This window comes from Erpetoichthys calabaricus, chromosome 2 (genome assembly GCF_900747795.2).
Source record: "Erpetoichthys calabaricus chromosome 2, fErpCal1.3, whole genome shotgun sequence".
Classification (NCBI taxonomy): domain Eukaryota; kingdom Metazoa; phylum Chordata; class Cladistia; order Polypteriformes; family Polypteridae; genus Erpetoichthys; species Erpetoichthys calabaricus.
Window position 1 is genome coordinate 322,224,176 of NC_041395.2, and position 15,978 is coordinate 322,240,153.

Consider the following 15,978-nt stretch of genomic DNA (forward strand, 5'->3'; position numbering starts at 1 on the left):
ACCCATCACCTGCATGTCCTCTCTCACCACATCTATAAACCTTCTCTTAGGCCTTCCTCTTTTCCTCTTCCCTGGCAGCTCTATCCTTAGCATCCTTCTCCCAATATACCCGGCATCTCTCCTCTGCACATGTCCAAACCAATGCAATCTCACCTCTCTGACTTTGTCTCCCAACTGTCCAACTTGAGCTGACCCTCTAATGTCTTCATTTCTAATCCTGTCCATCTTTGTCACACCCAGTGCAAATCTTAGCATCTTTAACTCTGCTACCTCCAGCTCTGTCTCCTGCCGCAAAGTCACCAGCATTGTGGGGGACCCGATGCACCCCTCACATAAACTATTAACTCTCCTGCTGTCTGGAAAAACATACCGAAGTATTCAGGCCTTCACGACCAGAATGTGTAATAGTTTCTACCCTCAAGCCATAAGACTTGTAAACACTCAGGGACATGACTGATAACACATACACACATTCCCACTCGACTAGATCATGTCTTTATATTTATTATTTTATTTTTTATCATACTGTACTTTCTTCCTACTTCCAGTGTCATGTTTACATCTGTTCCTTCTATTAAGATACAGTATTGTCACATTTTTGGCTCAACCTCAAATCAAATCAAATCAAAATCTTTATTGTCATTGTAGCAATGAGACATTGTACAACAAAATTTTTAGGTGCAATTTTCCAGTGCAGAAAAAATAAAATAAAAATAAAACCAAAACATAATTACTCAAGTTACAACTAAAATAAGGGAATAAAATAAGTATCCAAAATTGTCCATAACAGCAGAACAATGTTTTCCACTCATACATACATACTGTACATACATAATTATATTGCACTTGTCCCTTATCTAATGTTAACTTAGAATGAAGGTGCACTCGGTCAGATTGACCACTTAGCAGTATTCAGCATGGTGATGGCTGAAGGATAGAAATTGTTTCTCAGTCTATTTGTTGTAGTCTTTATGGATCTGAAACGTCTGCCTGAAGGCAAGTGTTCAAACAATGCATGTCCTGGGTGTGATGGGTCCTGAAGAATTTTCTTGACGTTCCTGAGACAACAGGAACTATGTAGTTCTTCTAGTGAGGGGAGAGGACAGCCGACTATCCGCTGGGCGACCTTAATGACCCTATGGAGCTCTTTCTTCTGTGCTACTGTGTAGCTGGAGAACCATGCACAGAGATAGTAGACCAGGATGCTCTCTACTGTTCAGCGGTAAAAGGACCCCAGCAGTTTCTCAGGGATGTTGTTCTTTCTGAGCACCCTCAGGAAGTAGAGTCTCTTTTGGGCCTTCTTCACTACCTCAGCAGTGTGTGTTCCCCAGGTCAAGTCCTCCCTAATGGTGACTCCCAAGAAGGGGAAGTCTGAGACCCTCTCCACACAGTCCCCATTGATGATGAGTGGCTGGATGTTGACTGCCTTCTTCCTGAAGTCCACGATGAGTTCCTTGGTGTTGGCTGTATTTAGGAGCAAGTTGTTATTCCTACACCACGTTGTCAGCCGCTCCACTTCATCCCTGTAGGCGGACTCATCCCCCCCAGAGATGAGCCCTACTACCGTGGTATCATCAGCGAACTTAACAATGGTGTTACTGTAGTGGGCAGAAATGCAATCATGAGTGTAGAGGGTATAGAGCAGGGGGCTCAGCACACAGCCCTGTGGGGAGCCAGTGCTGAGGCTGATGGGTGTGGAGAGGTAGGGGCCCACTCTAACCCTCTGAGTGCGATCATTCAGGAAGTCCTTGATCCAAAGTAATACTAGCACACACATGCACACTAAACACTGAAATGAAGAGCACTGAGCCGTTGCGTCTGTGTGCGCCGCCATCCTTTTCTCCTGCTACTTTTTGTACCTCTAGATATCATAAATGTGTACTGGTGGGCGCTGTACTGTCTTCATTTGTAGCACTGTCTGTCTCTGCACTGTCCTGCAATGTTTGCACAAACGTACAGACATGCACTTTATGTTAAAATGTATAGTTTTGTCTGTAGTCCTGTGTTCTATGTAGCACTGTGACCCCGGAGGAACGTTGCTTCATTTCACTGTGTACTGTACTAACTGTATATGGTTGAAATGACAATAAAAAGCTACTACTACTAAACAGTTATAGTTGAGAGTATCAGCGGTGGGCCTTAGAATGAATACATGGCTCTCAAGAAGGACTTTGTGGAATGGTGTAGACAGAACCACCTGCAGCTCAAAATCGATTAGGCAAAGAAAATAATTGCAGATTTCAGAAGGGTCCAGATCACATTGCCTCCCTGGTTCACATTAATTGTCAAGGTGTGGAAGGGGTGCATCTGACCGACAGGCTTGTGTGGCGCATGAACACTGGAGTCTGTATACATGAAGGGTCAGAGTCGCCACGATTTCCTAAGGAGACTGAGGTCCTTTGATGTATGCTGGCCACTCTTACACGTTTTGTACCAATCTGAGGTGGCCAGTGCATTTATCTATGATATAGTGTGCTGGGGCAATAGCATTAGTAAAGACTCAATAAACGAACAAAATAAACTGATTAAAAAAAGATGGTTCAATCTTAGGAGTCAGGCTTGACGTAGTGGAGTATGTGGTAGAAGAGACGTCACTCATGAAGCTGCTCACAGCCATGGACAATGACTCTCACCCTCTGTATGAGGTTTGGGCTAAACAGAGGAGCACTTCAGTAAACCGACTGAGACAACTGTGTTACTCCAATGAGGACCACGTGAGGTCACTTCTGCCCTCAGCTATTGTGCTCTTAAATGAGCAAAGGCTGAATGTTACTGGGCCGCTCAAGCAGACATCTTAACAGATAATGGAGCTACAGTATGTGCCAAAGTACTGTACCAGTGACTGATAAAAGCATGAGCCATTCCTACCATTTAACACTCAGTAAACACCTACACTTTGTTAATTTTCTTATAGATAATTCTTGTTATATGTGTTTTTGTATCTTGTTAACATACTTAAGATTATGATAATTATTTTTGTATGTAAATTTTTGCCTTTTTATTTCTGCTGCTGTAACCCTATTTTTAGGGGGGATTAATAAAGTATCTATCTATCTATCTATCTATCTATCTATCTATCTATCTATCTATCTATCTATCTATCTATTTTATAGTGCCTTTTCTATCTATCTATTTATTTTATAGTGCCTTTCCTATCTATCTATCTATCTATCTATCTATCTATCTATCTATCTATCTATCTATCTATCTATCTATCTATCTATCTATCTATCTATTGGAGACCTCTTTGTGTAGTGAAAACTGACACTTTTATCCAAAACAACTTACAAAAGAGGTCAACATAATCAAGTAATAATCTGGTTTCAATTGCAGGACAAGATTACAAAATTGACCGTCATAAGCGTAGAGCTCAGAACAAAATGCAAGCTCATTACTGTTCCTTAGCATACAAGCACCTATCAAGGCCATTATCAGTTTGACAGATATTCACAGAGCAAGAGAGTCTTCAAACGCATCTTAAACTCACTACAGAAGTCAGCATTTCAAATGGAGGTGGGCAGCTCATTCCACCAGCTAGGAGCTGCACATGAATAGTGTCTGGTTTGAGATTTGATGCCTTACAGAGGTGACATCACCAGATGCTGATCATCAGCAGACCTGAGTGGGTGATAAGGAGCAAAGAACAACACAAGTTATATATGGGTTGCTGGCCCATTGACTACTCTGTAAGCAGGCATTATGGCTTTGAAATGAATACATGTAGTGATCTGAAAAGAGAAGGAAAATGTGCCCACCACATCTTCAGACTGTCAATGGAAAGATTCAACAATTTATCTTACTCATTTAATCCAGTTCAGGGTGAGAAGAGTTTCAGGCACAAGGTGGGTGCACACCCAGGCTGAGACAAGTTAGGATCTCCAGTTATCCCAGCGCTCCTATCTGTGGCATGTGTGAGGAAAAATTGAAAATATACAGAATCCCAAGGAAAACCCTGCAAATGCCACTCATTCTGTGTTCATCCTCCCTACCAATTGTGTCCTTATGTTAACTATGAGTCCTGTCTTATCCTTCCAAATTTTGCACTTACTTGTTAGAGGACAGGCCTCACATCTATCAAGACTAATTCATTCAGAACAAATCTTGCTATCACTATGTGCCTGCTGTGATCTGATGAACTGAATGTTTAAATTTGTAGTATGGATGACTCCGGAAAGTCAGTTCATCACACCAATTTCTCAGGAATTAAATATAAATAATGGAATAATAATCATAATATAAAAATAATGGAAATATCAAGATTGTTAACCCTGTGCCTAATGCTGCTGAGATATACTCTGAGAACCTCCTTCAACTTGTATTGGAATAAATGAGATCAGAAAATACATGAATAAATCAGTGAGAGATGGAATGAAGATCACAGAGTCACATCATCCTGAAATAAGTGCAGAAATTCAGTTTGAAGCTAAAAACAATTCCACAGTTCCACTGGAGGTCATGAGGAACATGCTGATGGGGGTGTCTGCTCCTCATACTCAGCCACGTGTGTCAGTGTCCAGACTCCCGGGTCGTCTATTTAATAATTCAACATCAGAGTAATGAGACCTCCTCTGTGAACTACATGCTGACATAATAACTTAAAGACTGGCAGGTGCCCACCTCAGTGACCCCAAGGCCTCCGGCTCACTGAGAGCAGAGGTTGCATATAAAAGCCTCCTAGAATGGCCCAGGGCCGAGTTTGACAGCTGCAGAGGTATGGGGGCCAACAAACCTGCAGGACCCTGACCTCCCAATAAAAGCAGAAGCGCCTGTTAAGGAATTAAGCTGATTGACCCTCTGGTTATCTTGATGTCCATCAGGGGAGAGAGACCCTTGTAGCACTATGTCCTTTAATATCTGAACCATGTCTTGCTCACCACTTTTAAAAAATATATATATACAGTAGATTCAGAAAGTATTCAGACCCCCTCACTTTCTGCACACCTCATTGTGTTACAGATTTTATTTGAAATTAGCTGTGAGTTGAAATTAAAAATAATCAAGGTAGACTTCATGTTTTTTTTTAATTTGATACAGGGGTTCTCCATTTGGTCAGGAATAACAATATACATTTGATTCCTGTCCCTCTTGGTGGCCTTTTCCTTCTCGGATAGAGCCACCCATTTTCACCAGTTTCTTTCGATGACACTCTGACACTTCCTTTTCGCACTGACCACTCTGACAGTCAAAGTGTTTTGCTGGGAAAATGCACTGGTGGTCACCACTACATTGGCCCGGTTTAGTGACTCTAGCCTAGTCATGTCAAGGCTTTGGTTTCCTGACGTGCACGAGAATTGTTATTTTCTTATTATCATTATTTTTGCTTAACCCACCACACAAATTTATCAATTATTAGCATTAAAATTATAAACCTTGTACATGTAGCCTGAGCGGGTGCTAGAGAGTTACTATCACGTTGCTGCTTCCAGTGTATAACATCAGACAACAGAAAAATCATAAATAATAATAATAATTAAATACATTTAAATAGTGCCTTTCTTGTTATTCACCGTGCTTTAAATAGAAGGACACCACTTCAACTACCACCAATGTTCAGCACCCATCTGGATTATGCGACGGCAGCCATTTTTGTGCCAGTGTGCTCACCACACATTAGCTATTAGATGTTGAAGTGGTGAGAGAGAGAGCCAATTAGGATGAGTAAGGTGCCAGAATGACTAGGCCATGGTGGGCAATTTAGCCAGGACATCAGGATACATCTTACTCTTTTCGAAAGATGCAGGTCAGGTTGGGGAGCATGCACTGAAACAGTGCATTGCTAAACCCAACCCATGATGAAACACCTCAGGATTCCAGTTGGCATCCTCCCAGGCAGACACGCAGTCAAGTCCCACAATCCTGAAATGACCCTCTATCTGCTGCAGCCAGATGTTATGTGGGTGTCCCTTGGCCTGGTCCAGCTGCTCGGGTTCTCAGTAGTGAGGATCCTGAGGGCTGGATCACACTCAGGGATTTGCACCACACGGTCTTAATCTTGATCTTAATTTCATTTGTTCAAAAAAAAAAAACGTGCAAAAACTGGACTGTTTCTTTTTTAATGTTTTCTGGCAAAGTCTAATCTATCCTTCCTATGCTTGAGGTTCACCTGCAGTTTGCATCTTATGGTAAATCTTTGTGTAGACCTTGTCAATGATAGGCCTACCTCCCGGAGAGTGTTCTTGGTTTGGCTAAATGTTGTGAAGGGGTTCGTCTTGACCAAGAACAGAATTCTACAATCATTCAGCACACTTGTCTTTCATGGTTGTCCAGTCCTTCTGGTGTTGCTGAGCTCACCGGTGCGTTCCTTCTCTTTAAGAATGTACCAGATGGTTGATTTAACCACTCCTGGGGCCTCATGTATAAACGGTGCGTACGCACAAAAATGTTGCGTACTCCCGTTTCCATGCTCACATCGCGATGTATAAAACCTTACTTGGGTAAAGCCACGCACATTTTCACACCAGCTTAGTCCTTAGCATACGCAAGTTCTCTGCTCGGTTTTGCAAACTGGAGGTACTCAGCGTCAAAGCAGTGCTTTTGTTCCTGTGTGGTTTCCCTTTCTTTTATAGAGCCACATCCCTGACGCGGCTTTATCAAATACACTGAAATTAACCGCATATTGTTTATTAGTTTAAGGCATCTGATTGTAATTAAACTGTAACAATATAATGGTCCATGGAATAGCCAAACTTTTCTAAATACCATAGCTGCTTTAGCGTTGTTGCTCTCAAGTATTTTAACCCACTGTATCTGAGTATGGAATCACAGCTCTACAGCAGCTGATTGGAAAGAAATTATCGGTATGCAGCATCAAGCACATACTTCCTATTTGAACTGCTTTCATACGACAAACGCTTCCGAGACTTTCCTGTGTGGACCTTGCGGTTCAGAAATAATTTCATCCCAAGAGCTATTAATGCACTCAATCAGTCCATCAAGTGCTCCTTGTAGGACTGTTTGTACTTATAAGTACAATCACCTCACTGTAAACTTGTGATGCAGTTATAATATTGTACAACCTGAGCCACTTTATAAAGCGCGTATTTACATATGATGACAAAATCATTTTTAAGATGAAATGCAGCAAAATATGTTTATTACATTATACAGATAAAATTTTAACATTATTTAAATAATCTCTATTGTTAATAATTAAATATGTGAGGACACAGTGGCACAGCGCTAGCTAGTTCACGGATTGTTCCTGCCTCGCGTTGTATTCTTGCTGTGGCTGGAGCGACACTGGAAGGATAGATGGATAGAATAATTAAACATGTACTATGAAGATATTTCAATGTTTCTGAAAAGTTCTGAAGAATCGCCGTTCTCAGCTTACAGATGGCTTAACGTCTATTACAGAGCTGATTGTGTGGCAATTGGGTATTTGGAGAAACAAAAGGAAGGACAGGAATTGGGGGTTAGTACGTTTGAAAGAGACAATACTGCTGCAATAAATTATTTCATCAAAGGTCGCGCATGGCGCAGCAAGCATCTTGCAGGAGGCAGGCACAGTCTCTGGACAGGGCGCCAGCTCGTTACTATCACTGTGCCACCGTGTTCCCATGTTTAATAACATGCTTTAACTCCTATCATCATGAAAATGATATCAAGTATACATCTCAGTATTTAAATTATTCAGAGAGCTCTAATATCATGAATGTAATGGATTCTGTGTCCAGTCGGAGGAAGAGAAAAGCCCATTTAAGAAGCACGTAGTGATTCACACACATAGAGCACATAGAAGAACACATACAAAACAAAGCATTTAACGCGCTACTTTAGTTACAATGGGATTTGAGAAACTAGTAAAATAAACGATGTATAAAAATGTCTGTCATTCCTAAACTGCTCATACTGCATTTCTGTTAAACCCTTTGAATAAATCCTGAAATCCTACACTTGAATCAAGTAATTATTTCATCATTTCATGGCATTTCATGGCATACAGAGCCAAATATATAAAAGTTGGACCACTGTCCAAATACTTATGGACCTGACTGTATATGCATGTGTGTCCTGTGATAGAATGGCATCCCATCCAGGGTTTGTTCTCATCTTGTGCACAAAATCCTAGCCATATACACCAGTGAGAAGGAACAAGATTTAGTGGATTGGGAAATGGATGAATAGTTTATGTTACATGTGATGACTGAGTTTAGAATAAGGAAAAAAGTGAAAGATCCATATGAGATTTGAAGGTTGCTAACGTCCTATTCCCCATCACACTACTTGTTATTTTATTCCATGTGTCTGTGGTTCTTTGCATGAAGAAAAATGTTCTAACATTTTGGGAAAAAGTACATTTAGTTTCAAACTCTGTCACGTTGTTCCTGTTGTAGAACTCATTTTAAAATAACACCATGGAATAATTTATTCCCTTCATAATTTTAAACTATTCAGAGATGTCAATGCTATGTAACAGGTAGCTCCTATACGTGGAAAAGTATTTCCTCAACATGGGACTTTTATTTGTATATTCCCATATTTTTATACAGGCTGCCATTCTATTGCATTTTTTCTCTTTTATTATTAATCAACTGAAAGCATTACTTCAATAGAAGATGCTGACACTTTTAACATGTACACTATACCATTCCTGGTGGTGCACCTTCTGAAAGAATTGTACTTCTGATTAACTTTTCTTCTTCCTTTTCATGACATTCACGCTAGTCACACTGTGATGTCAGTAGTAATATCAGAAAGAAACTGTCAAATAAAGGATTGATGACCTTAAACCCCGCCCCAAATTATGATTTATGAAACATGATGTGCGAAAATATGCTTTATGAATTATGAAATATTATGTATGAAATTAAGTCCCATCCCGAAAATATCCATCCATCCATTTTCCAACCCGCTGAATCCAAACACAGTGTCACGGGGGTCTGCTGGAGCCAATCCCAGCCAACACAGGGCACAAGGCAGGGAACCAATCCCGGGCAGGGTGCCAACCCACCGCAGGACACACACAAACACACCCACACACCAAGCACACACTCGGGCCAATTTAGAATTGCTAATCCACCTAACCTGCATGTCTTTGGACTGTGGGAGGAAACATCCCGAAAATATGAATTATTAAATTTACCCCACCCCAAATTATAAATTATGAAATGTATACCCTCACCACCAAATTATGAATTGTGATACTTATGCCCCCCCACCCTGACATGTAATGTCATTGTATAAACGCCAATAGTAATATCAGTACTGATGTCCTCATTTTGCCTGTCTGATGTAACCAAACACCTTTAACTACTGTTCTGTATCCAAGTCCTGTGATGTGTCATTGCCCTCTGCTGGTAAGATTCTGCAATCGTAACTCGTACATGCAAGAATTTCACTCCCTAGGTCAAGGGTGGCAAACTCCAATCCTGGAGTGCCGCAGTGGCTGCAGGTTTTCATTTTAATCCTTTTCATAATCACATGTTCAGTTTTCACTGCTAATTAACTTCTTTTTCTCTTCATTTTAATAGCCATGTTTTTAAGGATTCAGTGCTCTGAATTAATTATTTTCTTCATTAAATGACAGCCAAACAGAAATCAAATGTGAAACAAGATGACCAGCTAAATTGGGGCTTCAAACTCCAACTAATTTCACTCCAACCAGTTTCTTAATGAGAAGCCAATTCTTGCTGTTAATTAAACTCGTTATTTGATTCCATGGCTTGTTGCTGCTCTCATTCTGACACAGCAGACATTTCCAAAACTGTTGATTTTCTGCTTTTTCTAAGAACATTGTCAAAATGTTTTGGGGACCTGAGAGATCAACCTTACTGAGACCTTCACCTTTCTTTATTTTCAGATATTGTGTGATGGGCACGGGTGAGCTGGCCATGTGGCACCTTGTTTTGTGTCTCATTATTGTTTGGCAGCTAATTAAAGAAAAAGAAACAACTAAGAGGCCAGTTAATTAAAATTAAGGCAAAAGAAGTTAATTAGCAACAAAAACTAATGAAGAAGATGGTTAGAATGAAAACCTGCAGCCACTGCGGCACTCCAGGACTGGAGTTTGCCACCCCTGCCCTAGGTCTTTGTGTGGGTTGAAGTTTATTCTTTCGATGTTATGGATTAGTGGGAATGCGTAAGTGTCTCATTCAGAAAATTCTCCAGACCACTTTTGATTAATCTTAACAAAAAACAGAAAATGATGGATTCCTTATGTATTAGATCCCCTTAACCCATATTTAATATCCGCACCTTAATCAAACCTTTTCCTGCCACCTCCCAAAGATGGACATGTAGAGTAGATGGTGACCCTCCATTAGCCTGATGTAATGTTGATTCCTGCCTTGCACCCAATGCTGCCAATGTGCATCATACTGTGACCCTGTATAGATATGAGTGAATTAGAAAATGAATTTGTGATGGATCACTATGTCAGACAAAAGGAGTTTGAAGCACAAAGCTCCTTTATAATCTCATTGAGTCTTCTATGACTTGGTTTCTTGGTAATCCCCACATCATCTGTGGTCGAGACTTGAGGTTAACACCAGTGAAAACTCACATTTGTTTTGCTACTTTCTCATGGATCCGAGATTTGTGAAGCCCTCACATAGTTGTCTTCTGCACTGCTTTCTCCCATCTCCATCTCAAGACAACTGTAGTTCCTTTAGAACTACTATAGACTTTTTGGTGGCTTGCTGAATTATTTGCCTTTTAACTAGCACATTGTGATGCCCTTTATTTAGTGGTATATTTTGGTGGAAGTTTTGATAATAGAGGACATCAGGAAGGGGCACATACTCTTTACACAGCACTTCATCACAAGCTGTTTTCATTCTCCATCAAAAAGACATTCAATTGGGGTGACTGGTAAATTTAAAGTTGGCCTTGTGTGAGTGGATGTGATTGAATGGCATCACCATTTAGCATCCAATGACAGCTAGGATTATGTAACACAATATGAACAAGTCCAAGGGAGAGATCCTTTCCTCACATCAGCATCCATAATTTCACTAAAAAATTTCCTGCTGAATCCATCCACCATATTCTAGCAGCTTGTGTTTAACAACAAAGTCACCTCAGTTGTGTTACTTGTCATAAACCAGCCATGGGGACCGTCATCTTACAGGTACCGTGGAGCTGACTAAGACCATGGGTATAGTGAGAGATACAAAAAGAAATCCAACAACGGCACAATAAAGGCAGATAAAGTTAAAAAAGAAAATTGGTTTCATTCCACCACAAGTTCATTTCATAAGAATAGTAATTTAAAGTGAAGAACATACACAGTGAATAGAAAAATGATTGCAATCAAAAATACACTCAAGTCCCATGAATGCACACAAGCGGGTATCACAAAATCAAAACCACGCATTTAATTAACCCACACTGTGTCACTCTCAAAAATAAATAGTTTTTCTCGGACCCAGTTATAAAAACAAAAAGTAGGGTAAAATTAGCAGTCGTACGATAAAAGGGAAAACAAATTGCATACGTCAGCCCCATATCTATGTTAATAAAACTCCTTCCTAACAATCAGCAGCTTAACACAGGAGTATCTTTACAACTCCGATTTGTAACCAATCACTGAGCCACCACACTGCTAATCTTCTAGCTGCCTCTGCCCTCACTAAGCACTGGTAAGTAGATCGAGAAGGTCCGAGGTATTGCGGTCTGCAGCTTCACTCTGTTGGGTAGATCGATCGACTTCTACTTTTTTTTTTTTTTAATTTTTATTCACAATTATATAAGCACAAAATTACAAACACAATTATCACAACTGAACTTAGACTGGAGATACATAGGCTACGCATTGCGTATACAATACAAATTACCTTTACCTTGTGCCCCGCGCTGTTTATACTGAGGCTTCAATTATTTCCTTTGCATATCCGAACTAGACACCCAAGCTCAACCATCTGCTAAGGGGAAATCTGACCACCTCCTTAATATTTTTTTCCACTTGTACACACAATCCAGCGACCCGTAATGACTAAACAAAAAAACACACTAATATTTAATTTAGATTAATCAAACTAAATAAGCATTAAACAAACTTTAAATGAAAGCGAACCTTCCTGAAGTTATTTCTACCCCCGTACAATCAATGTGGACCCGTCCGTCAGCCTGCGAACGCCTGGCTCCAATATTAAAATCCACAGTTCTCTCGCACGCGCACAGGAGGAGTTGTGCTAGTGGATCAAAGGCTGGAACCCACCACCCAGCTCTGGCCACAGATTCTTAATTGGATTGAGATCTGGACTCTGATTCGGCCACAGTTATTTTTAAGCCTGGTGTCAAAGTTGTATACTTTTGGCTTTGTACTTGAAGTCATTGTCTTGCTGCAATACAGTTTGTCTTCCAATGTCCAGGTTTCATCCTGCAGACTGCCTCAGGTTGTCCTCCGAGATTTCCGCATATTTTGCTGTGTTCATTTCACCCGCACAGGCTTTCCAGGGCAAGCTGCAGAGAAGCATCTGCACAGAATGATGCTGTCACCATTACACTTCTTGTTGGGGATGATGTGTTTTTGGCATTTAGTCTGAAGGTGAACAGGCTCGATATTTGGTCTCGTCAGACTACACAGCCTTCTTATAAACTCATTGCAAATTCTTCCTGAGATGTTGCGTATATTTTTTTTAACATTGGCTTTCTCTTTGCCACTCTCCAATAAACCTGCAAATGGTGAAGTACTCGGGCAACAGTTGTCTGCACGGTCTCATCCACTGTAGCTTGTCACCCCTCCAAAGTTCTCATAGGTCTTTTGGTGGTCTTCCTCACTGGCCTTCTTCATGCATAATCACTCAGTTTTTGTGGACAGTGTGCTCTAGGTAGATTTACAGCTGTGCCATACTCTTTCCATTTCTTCATGATTAATTTAACTGGTGCAATGGAACCAGGGCACCAGTTAACCTCAACACGATCACATGAACACAGTCCTGGGTTCAAATAATGGATGGGTTATAAACCAAAATTACTTTCAAAAGTGACAAAGCACAAGTAATCTGTCTTGCAATCTCAATTCTCTTTTCTCTCCACCACACCACACTGCCCTCCTCCAATCGAGTGTTGCCTTCCTTCCTCCCAGCTCTAACTCGCCTGGATAAGGGAATGTGGTCCCATTTATTGTTGACCCAGTGCCAGGGCTAGTGCATGATGGAAGCACTTCCCGGTCATATGGAAGTCCCCTAAATTGGGGACTACATCTTCCTACAGCGCCCCCTTGCAGCACCCACTGACCCCAGTAGGGCTGTGCTGCCAGACTACAATTCCCAGGATTCCCTGCTGGTTCCCACATGGGCACCTATATGGAGGGCTGCTGCCATCTAACGCCAGGGGGGAATAAACACCCCTCAGAGACAGTCCTTCCCCCCCCCCCCCCCCCCCTTTTTTTTTTTTCTTTTCTCAGCCAGGGAAGATCGTCGAAACATACAATCATATGAAAAAGTTTGGGAACCCTCTTAATTCTTTGGACTTTTGTTTATCATTGGCTGAGTTTTCACAGTAGCAACTTCTGTTTAATATCTGACATGCCTTATGGAGACAGTAGTATTTCAGCAGTGACATTAAGTTTATTGGATTAACAGAAAATATGCAATATGCATTATAACAAAATTAGACAGGTGCATAAATTTGGGCACCCCAACAGAGATATGACATCAATATTTAGTTGAGCCTCCTTTTGCAAATATAACAGCCTCTAGACGCTGTCCTCCTATAGTCTTTGATGAGTGTCTGGATTCTGGATGGAGGTATTGTTGACCATTCTTCATACAAAATCTCTCCAATTCAGTTAAATTTGATGGCTGCCAAGCATGGACAGCCTGCTTCAAATCATCCCATAGATTTTTGATGATATTCAAGTCAGGGGACTGTGATGGCCATTCCAGAACATTGTACTTCTCCTTCTGCATGAATGACTTTGTAGATTTCAAACTGTGTTTTGCGTCATTGTCTTGTTGGAATATCCAACCCCTGCGTAACTTCAACTTTGTGACTGATGCTTGAACATTATCCTGAAGAATTTGTTGATATTGGGTTGAATTCATCTGATCTTGACTTTAATAAGGGCCCCAGTCCCTGAACTAGCCACACAGCTCCACAGCATGATGGAACCTCCACCAAATTTGACAGTAGATAGCAGGTGTTCTTCTTCCGCCGTGCAAAGCGCTTTTTGTTATGACCAAAGCACCAAATCAGTCCAAAGCACTTTGTTCCAAAATGAATCTGGCTTGTCTAAATGAGCATTTGCATACAACAAGCGACTCTGTTTATGGCGTGAGTGCAGAAAGGGCTTCTTTCTCATCACCCTGCCATACAGATGTTCTTTGTGCAAATTGCGCTAAATTGTAGAACGATGTACAGATACACCATCTGCAGCAAGATGTTCTTGCAGGTCCTTGGAGGTGATCTGTGGGTTGTCTGTAACCATTCTCACAATCCTGCTCATATGCCGCTCCTGTACTTTTCTTGGCCTGCCAGACCTGCTGGGTTTAACAGCAACAGTGCCTGTGGCCTTCCATTTCCTGATTCCATTCCTTACAGTTGAAACTGACAGTTTAAACCTCTGAGATGGCTTTTTGTAGCCTTCCCCTAAACCAGGAGACTCAACAATCTTTGTTTTCAGATCTTTGGAGAGTTGCTTTGAGGATCCCATGCTGTCACTCTTCAGAGGAGAGTCAAAGGGAAGGAAGCACAACTTGCAATTGACCACCTTAAATACCTTTATATCTCATGATTGGACACACCTGTCTATGAAGTTCAAGGCTTAACGAGCTCATCCAACCAATTTGGTGTTGCAAGTAATCAGCATTGTGCAGTTACAGGCATTCAAAGCAGCAAAATTACAAGGGGACCCAAATTTTTGCACAGTCAGTTTTTCACATTTGATTTAATTTCATACAACTAAATACTGCTTCACTAAAAATCTTTGTTCAGATGTTCCTAGGAAAAGAAAGACATACCACTGTGATCTTTTTTGTTGAAAGTAGTCTTAATTATTATGCAGGCTGACTTTTTCATATGATTGTATCTGGTTGGGACACCTTTCCAATTGCCTGGTTGGAATGTCCGTCCCTCATCCCGAGAAGTACTTTTCGAGTCTGGTGCCTTTCTATGCTTTGAAAGGAACATCTGTCTGTCCTCCAGGAGCCTCCCATCCAGGTAAGGTACCATCCCCTCTCCTGGTCATGATGCCCGTCCATCCCGTGTGCCACCTACACTGGTTATTCAATGACTTGGAAATTTTCTTGTCTCTGTCTCATGACTTTTAATTTTCAATTACCTCTTTATGGAGTTGCCTAGAGTGTTTTTTTTTTTTTTACTTCATTGTGTAGGTTAAACAAAACCTCCTATGACGAATAAAAAATTTGGACATCGTTTTCCCTCGCCCGGACGCGGGTCACCGGGGCCCCACTCTGGAGCCAGGCCTGGAGGTGGGGCTCGATGGCAAGCACCTGGTGGCCGGGCTTGCACCCATGGGGCTCGGCCGGGCACAGCCCGAAGAGGCAACGTGGGTCCCCCTTCCCATGGGCTCACCACCTATGGGAGGGGCCAAGGAGGTCGGGTGCAGTGTGAGTTGGGTGGTGGCCGAAGGCGGGGACCTTGGCGGTCCAATCCTCGGCTACAGAAGCTGGCTCTTGGGACGTGGAATGTCACCTCTCTGAAGGGTAAGGAGCCTGAGCTTGTGCGTGAGATTGAGAGGTTCTGGCTAGATATAGTCGGGCTCACCTCGACGCACGGCTTGGACTCTGGAACCAATCTCCTTGAGAGGGGCTGGACTCTCTACCACTCTGGAGTTGTCCCCGGTGAGAGACACCGAGCGGGTGTGGGTATACTTATTGCCCCCCAACTTAGGGCCTGTTCATTGGGGTTTACCCCGGTAGACGAGAGGGTAGCCTCCCTCCACCTTCGGGTGGGGGGACGGGTCCTAACTGTTGTTTGTGTGTATGCACCGAACAGCAGTTCAGAGTACCCACCCTTGTTGGAGTCCCTGGAGGGGGTGATGGAGGGCACACCTTCTGGGGACTCCCTCGT